Source organism: Cylas formicarius, unplaced genomic scaffold, assembly GCF_029955315.1.
Source record: "Cylas formicarius isolate icCylForm1 unplaced genomic scaffold, icCylForm1.1 PGA_scaffold_9__14_contigs__length_23061073, whole genome shotgun sequence".
NCBI lineage: Eukaryota > Metazoa > Arthropoda > Insecta > Coleoptera > Brentidae > Cylas > Cylas formicarius.
This window is the reverse complement of record NW_026844365.1, coordinates 17184703-17196776: the sequence shown is the minus strand read 5'-3', so window position 1 is coordinate 17196776 and position 12074 is coordinate 17184703. Positions and strand designations below refer to the sequence as shown.

The window sequence follows — 12074 nt, the reverse complement described above, 5'->3', positions numbered from 1 at the left end:
TTGATTGATTTTTTATTATTAACATTTCGTGAAAAATAAGTTTTTGTGCAGGTTTTCCGAAATATGAAAATCCTTCTACAGTCTGAGCCGATCGCTAGCATGGCAACACCGAGACGGCGGAGTTCAATGCCACCGTCGACTTGTCTAGCAAATTGTTTTTTTTTATTTAAGTGCCTTTTTAATTAATTGTGTTTTCCCACTGACTTGGAACACGCTCGGGGCTATGAATATGCCACTTCTTTGATGAAGCGGTCACGCGAAAATTTGCAATAATCGATTAAATCGCCACGCTTGGATAAGGAAAATAAGCTTAGCCTTTCGGTCACCTCCACAGAAAGAGGCCAGTGGAATAATGAGAATAGAAACTTAAGAAATGAAATTAAATCACGCTTTTTGTTTTTGTCCTGATATACCGTTTTTACGACATAATCCGGTATTTAACTTTGGTAAATTTTTATGAAGGTCTATCCACAGGCTAACCTCGCTTGGGTTTCTCTTTGCAACCCTCAATAAATAGATTCGCAATTCCACAATGACGTTCCAGAACCGTACTTCAGATTTCGTGAATAGAAATGCTGAAAGCTGACGGATTTGTGTAGAGTTTAATCGGCGTGATTCCTCGGTTATTATTTGTCCACGAATTGAAAAATCCGTTCTTTAAAATGAGTCTTGAAAAACAATTGAATAAGTAAGTTGGTAATTACTAATTACAAACACAAGACGGGATAGAAATAACTCCAAAGAAAATACTGTTTCATAAAACTGACAGCATTGGAAATCAGTATAAGATTTCTAATGTGTTTTTAATATAGGAAATCGACGTATCAAACAGGCAAAATCAACTTGAAATCAAGCTACTGTTTTAGGAAGATTTATAAAAAGCCCACTAATATGAATTAATATTACAGTTCTTGTTCACTAGCATCTTAAATACGGCTCTGGCTTGTGCTACACGTACAACAGACGGAACTTAAGCTCATTCGGAAGTCAAAACCATAAAAGGTTGTAAAAACGGTATATTGTTGGGAGAGCTCTAATAGATGATGACAAACAAACTAAATCTAAAAACTAAAAACTAAAAACTACTAAACTAAATTGCCAAATCAGAATCTTAAAGTACCAAAAAATGACTATATTTTTTCTGCTCTTAAAGCGGAATTGGTGGGGTGAGAGAAAATGTGAATGTGAAGGATTGCCGATCATCGCAATATAGAGGGTGGCTCAAAAAACTGATACCAATAAAACTTACAATTTAAAAAATATTTTTAAATTTTGTTTTGAATTCGTTTTGAAATTCTTCAACTTTTTTATTAATAATAATAATAGAGTACGATTATTTAGTAAACAGTACAGTGATGTAAGCGGCGCAGTAAGCTAGCCGAATCATCTGGATTTGAGCACAGCTGCTTTCTCCCGTTCAGTGTAGGCTCGAATTTATAACTGTGAACTGTAAATATGTTTTTATTTTATAAGAATATATGACGATTTCGCCCTTTTTAAAAGAAAAATTATGTTGACCCTTATTTGTTAGATTCTAGTCATTGAAGATATATTTTTATCTGAAGCAGATAGATCATTTACCTAAGATCCCTAAAGAAACACTTCTTTCCTATAGCAGGGGCAAACGTACTGAATCGAATAGATTATTATTTTTCTTCTGCGATATCAGAATTTTAAGGTACCAAAAAATTAACTATATTTTTTCAGATATGTACGAGATGAAGCGCTTCTTTTTGCGCCAAGGAAGAAGAGGGCAATGATATCAAAGAAATCGGGACATATCACTCCAAGACAAATGAAATCCATAACGGAAATCATTTACGATTTTTTTATTATGGAGAAGAGACGACCTATTTTAAAACGTGAGGATTTTAAACTTAATAACAAACCATTGTACCTACATTGTTTTTTTTTTGCAGGTATTAGGCAAAAAATATTAGACAGATAGGCGTTGGTTCTTTTAGGCCAAATGGGCTTCAAGTAGGTTATTTAATAATATATTAATTAAACATTACAAATAAAGATAAAGATACCATGATTTTGCAAGTGGCAAAAAACAGAAGATCAACGCAAACAGGATACCTACTTTTATAGAGAACTGAATACTCCGAATTGTGTTTTGGATTCCTCATCGAACGTAAGAGTGATTTTGTGTAAAACTTCTGGGGTGGTTTAGAATGTCAGCCATTTTATGAAAATATGTTTAACAAACAAACAACAATTTTTAATTTAGAGATAATCCAGGCATCATCAAACGTACGGCCTTGCCGTTCGAAATACCTCAGAATAAGATGGAGAACACGAAGCGACTTTATTCCCGAAACGTGCAACTCTCCGAATATTAAATTCCCGACTTTCTTGGCCTGCCGGAAAATTTGCTTAACCATCTTTTAATTAAAAATGTCATTAACTCGTTAAATCGGTTATTAAAACTTTTGCGGTAATATCGTGCCGCGCGGTTGGCGTTGATTTGATTTTATCTCGAAATTTAATTTCGTCAGTCTGACGGGGTTAAAAATTAAGAGCATCTGGAAAAACCTGTAACAAGGTGTCCCGGATAATATCCCCAGATAAAGTTAAATTTAAATGCAAATTATTTTTGGTTTCAGAGTATGTTCTATATTGAGTATAGGATATCCCCGTTTTGGTTAGTTTTGGTTAGATGTGATTTTGATGCATAATGCCGTGAAGCTAAGAAAAGTAAATTATCAAAGATGGACTAAGAAATAATGTAAGCAAAGCAAATTCTTTGATTTTAGTATTTTTTCCTTCCAAGCACATTTATTGAAATTTTAAATTTATTAAATTAAATTGAATTAAAAGAAATATTAAAATAAAAAAGAATCTCAAATACTTGTTAGTTCACCTTTAAAATAACTTATTTTTGTTAGCTTTAGAGCAATTAAGCAACTTAACTTTTCTCCAATTGAAAAAGATACATATAGAAGGAAATCATATTATACAGTTAATATTATGTCAAAATTATAGTTAATTCTTCAACGAAGCTTGAACGCATTGGTCGAGAATCTCTGAAATCTAAAACATCGTAATTCTAAAAGCAGATAAAAGAAATGGTGGTCATGAGCACAAAGAAAAAAATTCAAAGATATATTAAAATGGTTGTCTGGAGCATATTTTTCTTGTAACGGTCAAATTTATGAACAAACGTCGGGAACAGTTATGGGTTCTCTAATATCACCAGTCATCGCCAATGTATTTAAGGTGAGCCTTTGAGGAGAAAGCCCTCTACACATTCCATCTAAAACCAAAATTACTACATTAGAGATATTAAGCATTCTACCATAAAAACACAACCTTCCAAAGACAATCCGAATGCAACCCCATACTTGCAAATATTGTCCCTATTTACATTCAAAACATCACATCCACGTATCAAAAGTTCTTGAGAAATATAACGTTAAAAGTAGACTTATCACTTGTCCAAAAATCTCACATCTTCGATCCGTCAAAGATAAAATTCCATTTGAGAAATTACGAGTTTACATCATTCCTTGCAAATGGAGGAACAGGACGAAAAATATCAACTATGCTCAAAAACCATAAAAGAGCCTTAAAAGTACAACAAATAAACTCGTCAGCAGTTGCAGGACATAACCATGAAATTGCACATCAAATTTTCCACCAAGGAAAAATCAGAGAATCCATGGAAGTCTTTATCTATATATAGAAATATATAAGTAGAATATTTGGAAATATATCGTTTCAGTTCTTTACTTCAACCCTAATCATCCAATCGGGTTATACGAAATCAACTTAAAGCCACAAGAAATGAAGGTAATCTTGAAGTATATACATTGGTCTTTGTTTAAAAGATATTCGCTGTTAAACAATTTTTAGGAAGTTGTGTTCGAAGAGAAGTCATAAAATTTTTAAAATGTAATTTTTTGAGAGCAATATTTGAAGAATATACTCTATCAAACATGATGAATAGTATCGATCTAAACAAATTATAAACATAAACACATAGATATAGAGGCCATCGGAACCATAAAATTCCTTTTAAAATTCTCGTAACCAAACCGGATCAAATCCACGCCACTGAATTGTCCCGAACTAAAATAACTCTAATGGGTTCACGAGGTAAACATTCCAAACGGAAAACAACTCCACCCCTCATTGAACACGGCGGATAATATACTGTTTTTGAAATCATATTTTATCTATTGTTCGAAATAGAACACGCATTATTCTAACACATGTTTGGACGTCAGTTGTCGTGTTGCTTGTTTGACATGCTTTATCGATAAGAACACAGGAAAGACAAACAAAAAGTCGCTGAGTGGGGGGCTGGGGGAGCGGTTCGTCAAACACTTCGTCGGGGATTATCCGGCCGTTGAAATTTCTTCCCGGAAAGTTCCGATGGTTAAGCTCCTTTGCGTCTGCTACTAAAGGTTATAATTACCATTGTTAAAGCGACCGACAGATAGATCGCTTATACCGGGTGAACCAAATTAAGTGTAGCTCCGAAGATTAGCAAAGTAGTAGTACTTTTCACGCTAATTAATATGGATTATGGAACCTATAATAAATTAAATGAATGCAATTTTCCATATGAACTATTGTTATTTTATTTTTTTTTGTCTTTTCACAACTTTTGTTGGGTCCTTTTTCACCATGGAACAATCGGGATTTTGCTCGTCAACGACTCGTCCATGCGCCATTACCCTTCGGACTATGTTGCACGTGCCCAGTATTGTCGCCTTCTGCCCCAGCGTGGTAATTTTCTTGTGGTTTTCTATGCCCAAAAGTTGTAAACACTTTGCTCTTTTCCACAATTCCGTTTGCAGAGATTGGAATTATGGATACTTTTGCAAGTTTGTATATGCCCTTTAGCTCGTGTGCTAAATCTTGATATTTAGTAATTTTATCGGTCCTTACCTTAGACATATTTTCGTCCAATGGGATGCTCACATCAATCAGAAACCCCTCTTTCTTCTGCTTGTCGACAACCACTATATCTGGTACATTGTGTCTTACCTGCCGATCAGTTGTACGTACCTTGTACGTTTCGTTTTCGATGACATTTTGCGGTAAGTATATGCTGATGGATAATCACTGCAACTTCATTATGCCGCTGAAGGTAATCTTTTGGCGCTAAATAACTACACGCCGATATTAAATGCTGAATCGCTTGTTTTAGTAAACATTTTTTGTAATTTCGCGTGTGAACTACTTGGTCCTGTGTAGAGCTTAAGAAACCATCAGTTTTTGGCCTAAGACATCCTTGGGTAACATATCATGTGGACAGCCTTAGCATACCTTCCATGCAGAGCTTTGTTTTTCCATTCTTCTTCCATATCTTTAATCGATGTTTTTGTTTGAGGTCGTTGGCGGGCAGCGAGGTTCAGTGGAGAGGCACTTTCGTCTATGCGTCTATGGATGGATGAATGGATGTCTATGGATGTGTGAAGTCTATCGGCGCTGTTTGTGAGGTAAGTAGTTAATTTTCTTAGCAGGTTCGAATGGAGTACTTGGAGATTTAATACTCATCTGCCTCTTATTCTTCTTGGCAGGTACATTCTGCTTGTTGAGGATTTTTAATGGTGAGTTCGATGCTTTGTCATTAGAACCCTCATCTCCCGGTCCACTGCTTCCAACTCAGATTGGCTCCACTTTATAACACCGAACGTCTGCGAGAAAACCGGCAAAGCCCAGGAGTTGATTGCAGCGGTTTGGTGCCCCGCGTACAATTTGGTTTTCAATATTTGTTTGACTCGGTTTAAAAGCCTTTCCTTTACTGATTTTTTTGCTACTGCCTGATTGGTCTTAAGTACTTGGTTTATACCTAAATATCTATAGGATTCTCCTTCCATCAAAGGGTCAAACTCAGATCCTTCCATGAATTTCATGCCCTCGTCTGCCTGAATCTCACCCCGCTTGAAATTGATGAACGTTGCACTTCTCTACTCCAAATTCCAACCGGATGTCGTTTGTAAATGTTTACACTAGTGGAACTCATACCCCCCAAAACGTGGACTATTAGGACCACAAAATCCATTTTGCTCGTTTTTCCCTCTCTTTGATTTCGATGTTAGTTTCTGCTGGAGCAGAGAACTTTATGACAAACATCGAGTATTTCACTTATCCAACAGAACTAAGTCTGGCTGATTAGCCCGGAGTCAGGTTGTAGTGAGAAAAGCATAATTCCAGTAGATGCGGCAATTGTTGTTTTCTACCACTGTTTCAATATTACCTGGGACGTATGGGAGCATTCGTGTTAGTGAAGTAAAGTACCCGAAGAGCCGCGTTATGCCGGTAAATGTAGCTCGAAGCCGCTGATGGCAAATGCACAAGCATCTCGGGATGTTGACGGAAGCACCCGCAGCTAATGTCAGCGATGTTAGAGATTTGACTACGGTATGTGAGCAGATCTTAGGAACACGAAAGTGAGCCTCCTAGACAGGTCCAGAGTCTGGAGGTGCCTGTAGAACAATCCATGCTGCGGCTTACTGACGTGGTCTTCTAGGAGCTTTTGCTGTTCCGCTCTCTTAATCTGGGAGTGAGTGCTGGTTATCTGAATCCAATGTGAATGTGAGCCCTAACGGTCAGCCGCTTTTCTGCTCAAAAGAGGAATGCTCAGACATTGGCAGCTTCCTAATCATTTGCGAGTCTCGGAAGTGGGTCCACGCTATTAGCGATCTTGCAGGCAATGCCCAAGACAAGCCTGCCATGCAGACACTCCAGACTTAGAAGACCTCTTCCTCCCTGATCTCGTGGAAGCTATATATTATTGTTATTATCATATTTTCACCTTACCATCACTGTTTATTTACCATACCACGTGCATACATGAGCTAAAGGACGATATGCCTAAGCACTGTGATCGCCACAACTACTACAACAGGGGATCTGAATCAATTGTACAAATAAATGGTACATTAATTATTTCAATGTTCTACCAACTGTTGTTGTTAAGAACCTGTCATACAATAAATTTTGTAAAATAATAAAACAATTTATATTGGAGTATGCATTTTATACTGCAGATGAGTATATCCGTGTCCGGAGGAGATGAAATCTTTCTACAGATGATTTTGGGTGGTAAGCTCCGAAACTCCTTTCTGGTTTTGATGTTTAGGTCGTTAAGCTCTGTTGCGTTCCAAGCAATGACCCCATAGCTGTATGCAACAACCGGTATTGCATAGGCATTGATGGCACGTGCCCAATTTCCGGCAGAAAATTTGATCGTAGTATGGAGCGAAGCCTTTGCAAAGATGATTTTGTCAGTTGTTTCTTGGATCTCTTATGGCCTATACCCCATGTTCTGCAAGTAGCCCAAATACTTATACTATTCGTGAACCATGCCCACTATTGTTCCATGATTTCGAGTGGTCCACTGTGTTATAAGGTAAAGCGGGGCAAGTGCGAACAAATGTCCATAGATAATAATAAACAACTATGAAAATTACTTCCTTTAAATTTACGAGTTTTCGTATATTTGTCATATTAATGTGATTATTCACTTACATATTAGTAATATATATTTATTGCAAATATAGTATTTGCCAATTTTGGGCGCATGTATTTTTTAAATTATATGTTACGCACGTTCCCCACTGGTGAAGGACAAGAGCATAATATGTCATTATTTTTGCTATTAATGCGTTCTGTTCTAGGTGGGGCTAGTACAGAATACCTACATATCTGCATTTTTTATTTTTCATTCAACTAAAATAAAAAAACATTAATTAATGTTGAACGAAATATATAAAAAAAATGAATATATTTCTTATGATTCAAACACTTTAGGAGCTGTCGCAAAAATATACTTTTCGCGATTAGCCGTTTTTGGTATTTTTGAGACAGGCAGTGTTTTCTCTATGTCCGACAGTACGGTGCAGACATCGTTGCGCTTTAAAATAAATTGTGAGCCATTTTCGGTCTATTACTTCTGCTTCGTCATCATTAACCAAACAGACATATTTGCGCACTTTCTTTTTTCCAGAAAAATTGTTATCTTTCAGATATCTTTGGCTTACAAACTTTTTTATTTCTTTTTGATTTATTTTTTGGTTTACTTTTTTTTGGTTGTATTCTTAAAATTTTGTCAATGTCGGCGCTTGTTATTACCTCTGCTCCTAAGCACATCCTTTAAATTAGCTTTAAAGTTAAAATAAGACAAATTTTGTTAAATTGATTGTGTCAGATTTTTTTATACTAACATTAATTAATAATATTTTTTACTGTCACTGGTTTGTTATTTTCTTTTTTTATTATATCCTAGTTTAAGTTGCCACAATGTAATTAATATTTAAGATAAATTTGTTGAAAGAATAAAGTAGAATAAACATGGGTTGATTTCAACCACAACCGTCTCGTGTTCTTCGGATATTATTGAAATATTTTCTTGTGAGCTTGAACTTGACCCTGCCTCAACGGTGATGGCACCTTATTAGGGTTTGTTGATTAAAAATATGGTTTTTTTGTCAACGTTCTTGAGTGATTTGAAGACTCTCAAATCAATGTCAATAGTCGTGTTTATCACATCTGCTCCAAGATCACTAGCGTGTCCGTCAAAATTAACTAACACAGATCGTTCTGGGACTATACTTTTTAGACAATTGTTTCAGAAATAGTTGTGGTCCACCCTTTAGATATGGCAGCATAGGTAGTATTTGGAAACTCTGTGTACGGTGGAGCAGTCCCCTGTTACGAAATATATAGATAATGGGCGGTGGAGCTTTTCCCCCACTTACGCTGCAGCCCATTAAAAACAGTTGTATTGTTTGCCAGGTTCTTGTTGATGACGCCCCTCGTTGTCCGACAATTTTTGTTTTCGATGGATCCGTGCAAAAGCTGCTTTCATCTAGGTTCCAAATTTGTTATAGACCTTCTGGCAAACAAAGTTCAATCACAGTTTTTTCAGGTAAATCGAATTATTCGTAGATTAACAATAGGTCCAAATTTTTTCTCTAGCATATTCTACCCTCCGGGGTATGTTTTCCTTTTCCTTACTTACCATCGTTAAACTGCATACTTATATGGTTTTCTTTGACCTACTCAGCTACAATTTGCATTATTTTTTTTCGAGACAGGCCAAAACCCCATTTTCCATGGTACGGTGACCATTTGCTAGTTTCTCTTATTCATGTAGAGGAAGGTCTTGAGGTCTTCCATAGCTAGAATTTTTTGTCCTCTTCTGTCTTGAAGATGATAGTAGAAGGTATTTCTCTCTCTGCGGTATATCCGTCGCCCCCATTCCTTTTGGGAACATAATTTGTCAGCATGGTGGTATTGATATTAAAAAAAAATTGAAGCTGAAAGTCGGGGGTAAGTGTGCACTATGTATCGCTCTTCTTCTTCTTCTTTTTTCAGTGCCCTAACAGTTATCTGACGTAGACAACCACTTGGGAGGAAGCATCTCGGCCTCCTGCTAGTTTAAAAAAGGACTTCTGCTTCCTACCAACTCCTCGTATACCTTCAATCTTTCCCTCCGTAATCTGTCTGAGGAGATATGCTACTTTCAGCTCACGATGTGTGTTTACTCTTCTCAGAACTTGTTCGTTGGTCACTCTTGAAGTACAGAAAATTTTTAAGATTCGCCGAAGGGTCCAACCATCTCAAATGCTTCCAGACGGTTTAAGGTGTTGGTTGATCTTCAGTGTCCAAGATTCCATTCCATTCCATTCCATTCCATTCCATATGTAGCATTTAATCATTCCCTGTTTCGCTGTCGAGGAGCCATATTTAAGCTAGTATTGCAGAACACTGACCTCATAGAACACAAACTGGAACGCGTAATGTCAATTCGGTTTTTAATTCCTATATCCGGGTCATAGTTATCTGAAATCAGAGACCACAGGTATTTAAACCATCTAAATCTTTATATGTGTGTTTCGTTTAGTTCCAGATGAGCATTACCTTAATGCTTACATCCGTCCTCTCTAGTACTATTTCAATAATAATATCTAAATACAAGTTAAACAGAAGGGGAGAGTACAGCCCTGGCGTACACCCTGGCATATCCTTATGTATCGCTCTTACCCCACTTTATCCGCACTAGCTCCGAACCCAAAAATATCAGGGGCCAGAGCGCAATAATAAAAAAAATACTCAAAAGGTAAATATTTTTAAAAATATTATGCTGAACGTAAACTACTGCACCTACCGTAGTTACACTACGAAAATTCAATAAAAATCTTTGTGGATTCAATAAATATGAATGGATTTATTGATTTAATCTTGGTGATGACCTTGCTCTAATAACCAAATATGTTAACTTTGTATTATTTTACAGAGGTGGTACAGGTATCAAATAATAGAAGACACTTATTTCAAAAGCAATATGATTTTAACAGCCATGTTCTGCACTCCCCCCCCCCCATACCTTAATTAGGTTAAAATTTAAAGAACTTGAAATGAAAAGAACAATAACTAAATTAAATTTTTATTGTTTATTTACATTGTATAATTTTACACATATTTCGCTTTAGCTGTCATTCGGTCGTGTTGTCTTTTCATTAGGAAAAGTGGTAAAAGACAAGGATAGAAGGGACCGTCACGAAAAAAATAACAATTTAACAAATTAAAAAGAATAACAGGTTATCGAATTACTAAGTTTCGTATCATTCAAATAAAATATTTACTAGTTTGCCATTAAACCTATTTGGTTATCGTTCCGATCGGTTGTGTTATTGTTGTCTCTTTTTAACTGCGTACGTTAGACAAAGGAGAGATGTATTATTGAATGTCATATAAACAACCGAATAAACGCAATTTTGAAATGTTAAGTTGTTTATTTAACTTTTTCAATTGATCAATAAGTAGTTTATTTTAAAGAAAAAGACTGTAATTGGAAGAAAAATCATCCAAGGATAGAGCTTTTTAGAGGATTAAATTTTTAAGATCATATAAGCAAGAAAAAGCAGGTTCTAACCTACAAATTTGTTTTTTTTTTTCTACTGATGACATATCGATATTTGAAAATGGTACAATTAGTCGTGGTAAGATATTATCATAAAAACTGTAAAAACCACTAAAGTTCATGAAAACGTCAAGTGAATTTTCTGTGGGAAACTTAAATTGTAAATGTCACTTTACTTACCCACTAGTCCACTTGATTTTAGTTGTAGCTTATAACACGTAGTATCCAAATTGTCTGATATATTGCATAACATTTTTCTGTGTATTAGTTATTGAGTACATTTTTGCCAAACAAAACGAATGCATTCACTGATATGACCGTCAGAATTGGCAAACCTCAAAATTCAAACCGTGCAGTAAAATCTCCGAAAACATCCGATTGCTCTCAAACACCTGCTAAAATCCCGGAAATGTCCGAAGTGGCTCGGATAACTGGGAAACGAAACTAACGTGGTACAGTGACGCTTTCCGCATGCTAGATCGGTGTGTCATTAAATATTTTACAGACGGGAGTAGGAAAAAGCTTATTTATTGATTTTTTTTTTAACAATAATGCAATTATAAGTTAATAACGTAAACAAAAACTTTCAATTATTACACAATCTGCAGTGTTTGAACGATATTAAAAATAACCGAATATATCTTAACTGAACGACGTGAACGATCAATTTCTACAACGAATCATACTCTTTGACGTCACACCTGATTGTAGCGTGTTTTTGGCTAATGAATGTTTTTTCATATTAATTTTACCCATAATTGTTCTTACATTTTCGTCACTTAAAATATGTGATTGATCAGCCACTCTGCACCATTCACCAACGGTCAAAAGACAAACTGCAATTTCTGAAGGAGACGAAAACTAAAGCCCACGACTGAGGCTTAATTATCAAAAAACAAAACATAATTGTAAAAATCACCCATGGAAATCTGTTACCGTTTCAAACTAGTTTTTGCAAAATGATTTTCGTTATGGAAAATTTTGTACTTCTTTGAAAACAATGGTTTATATACTTAATTAAGGATTTTCACCAAAAAATCGATTTTTTATATTGTAAAATACAAGGTGGTAAAATTTTAAAAAATTAAATATATTTTTTGAAAATCTGTATTTTAATGAAATTTAGCACACATGTACTATGTATCAAAAGGCATTATTTTAGCAGACATTGATGGTACGCCACTAATTT

The 12074-nt window shown here is 35.5% G+C and overlaps 1 protein-coding gene and 1 long non-coding RNA gene across 5 annotated transcripts in view; one reads left to right on the top strand and one right to left on the bottom strand.

Annotated features, from left to right (window-relative positions):
- Positions 1-8551, top strand: part of LOC132707385 (uncharacterized) — a 46462-nt gene extending 37911 nt beyond the window's left edge. For 2 of the 3 annotated variants that reach the window (XR_009619731.1, XR_009619730.1), the window contains 3 exons: positions 1708-1862; positions 1920-5453; positions 5535-8551. This is a non-coding gene — a long non-coding RNA (uncharacterized LOC132707385). The remainder of the gene's footprint in view (positions 1-1707; positions 1863-1919; positions 5454-5534) is intronic. The other variant, XR_009619732.1, reaches the window with a different exon arrangement.
- Positions 1-12074, bottom strand: part of LOC132707384 (melatonin receptor type 1B-B-like) — a 121384-nt gene that overhangs the window by 54439 nt on the left and 54871 nt on the right. The window lies entirely within an intron of this gene.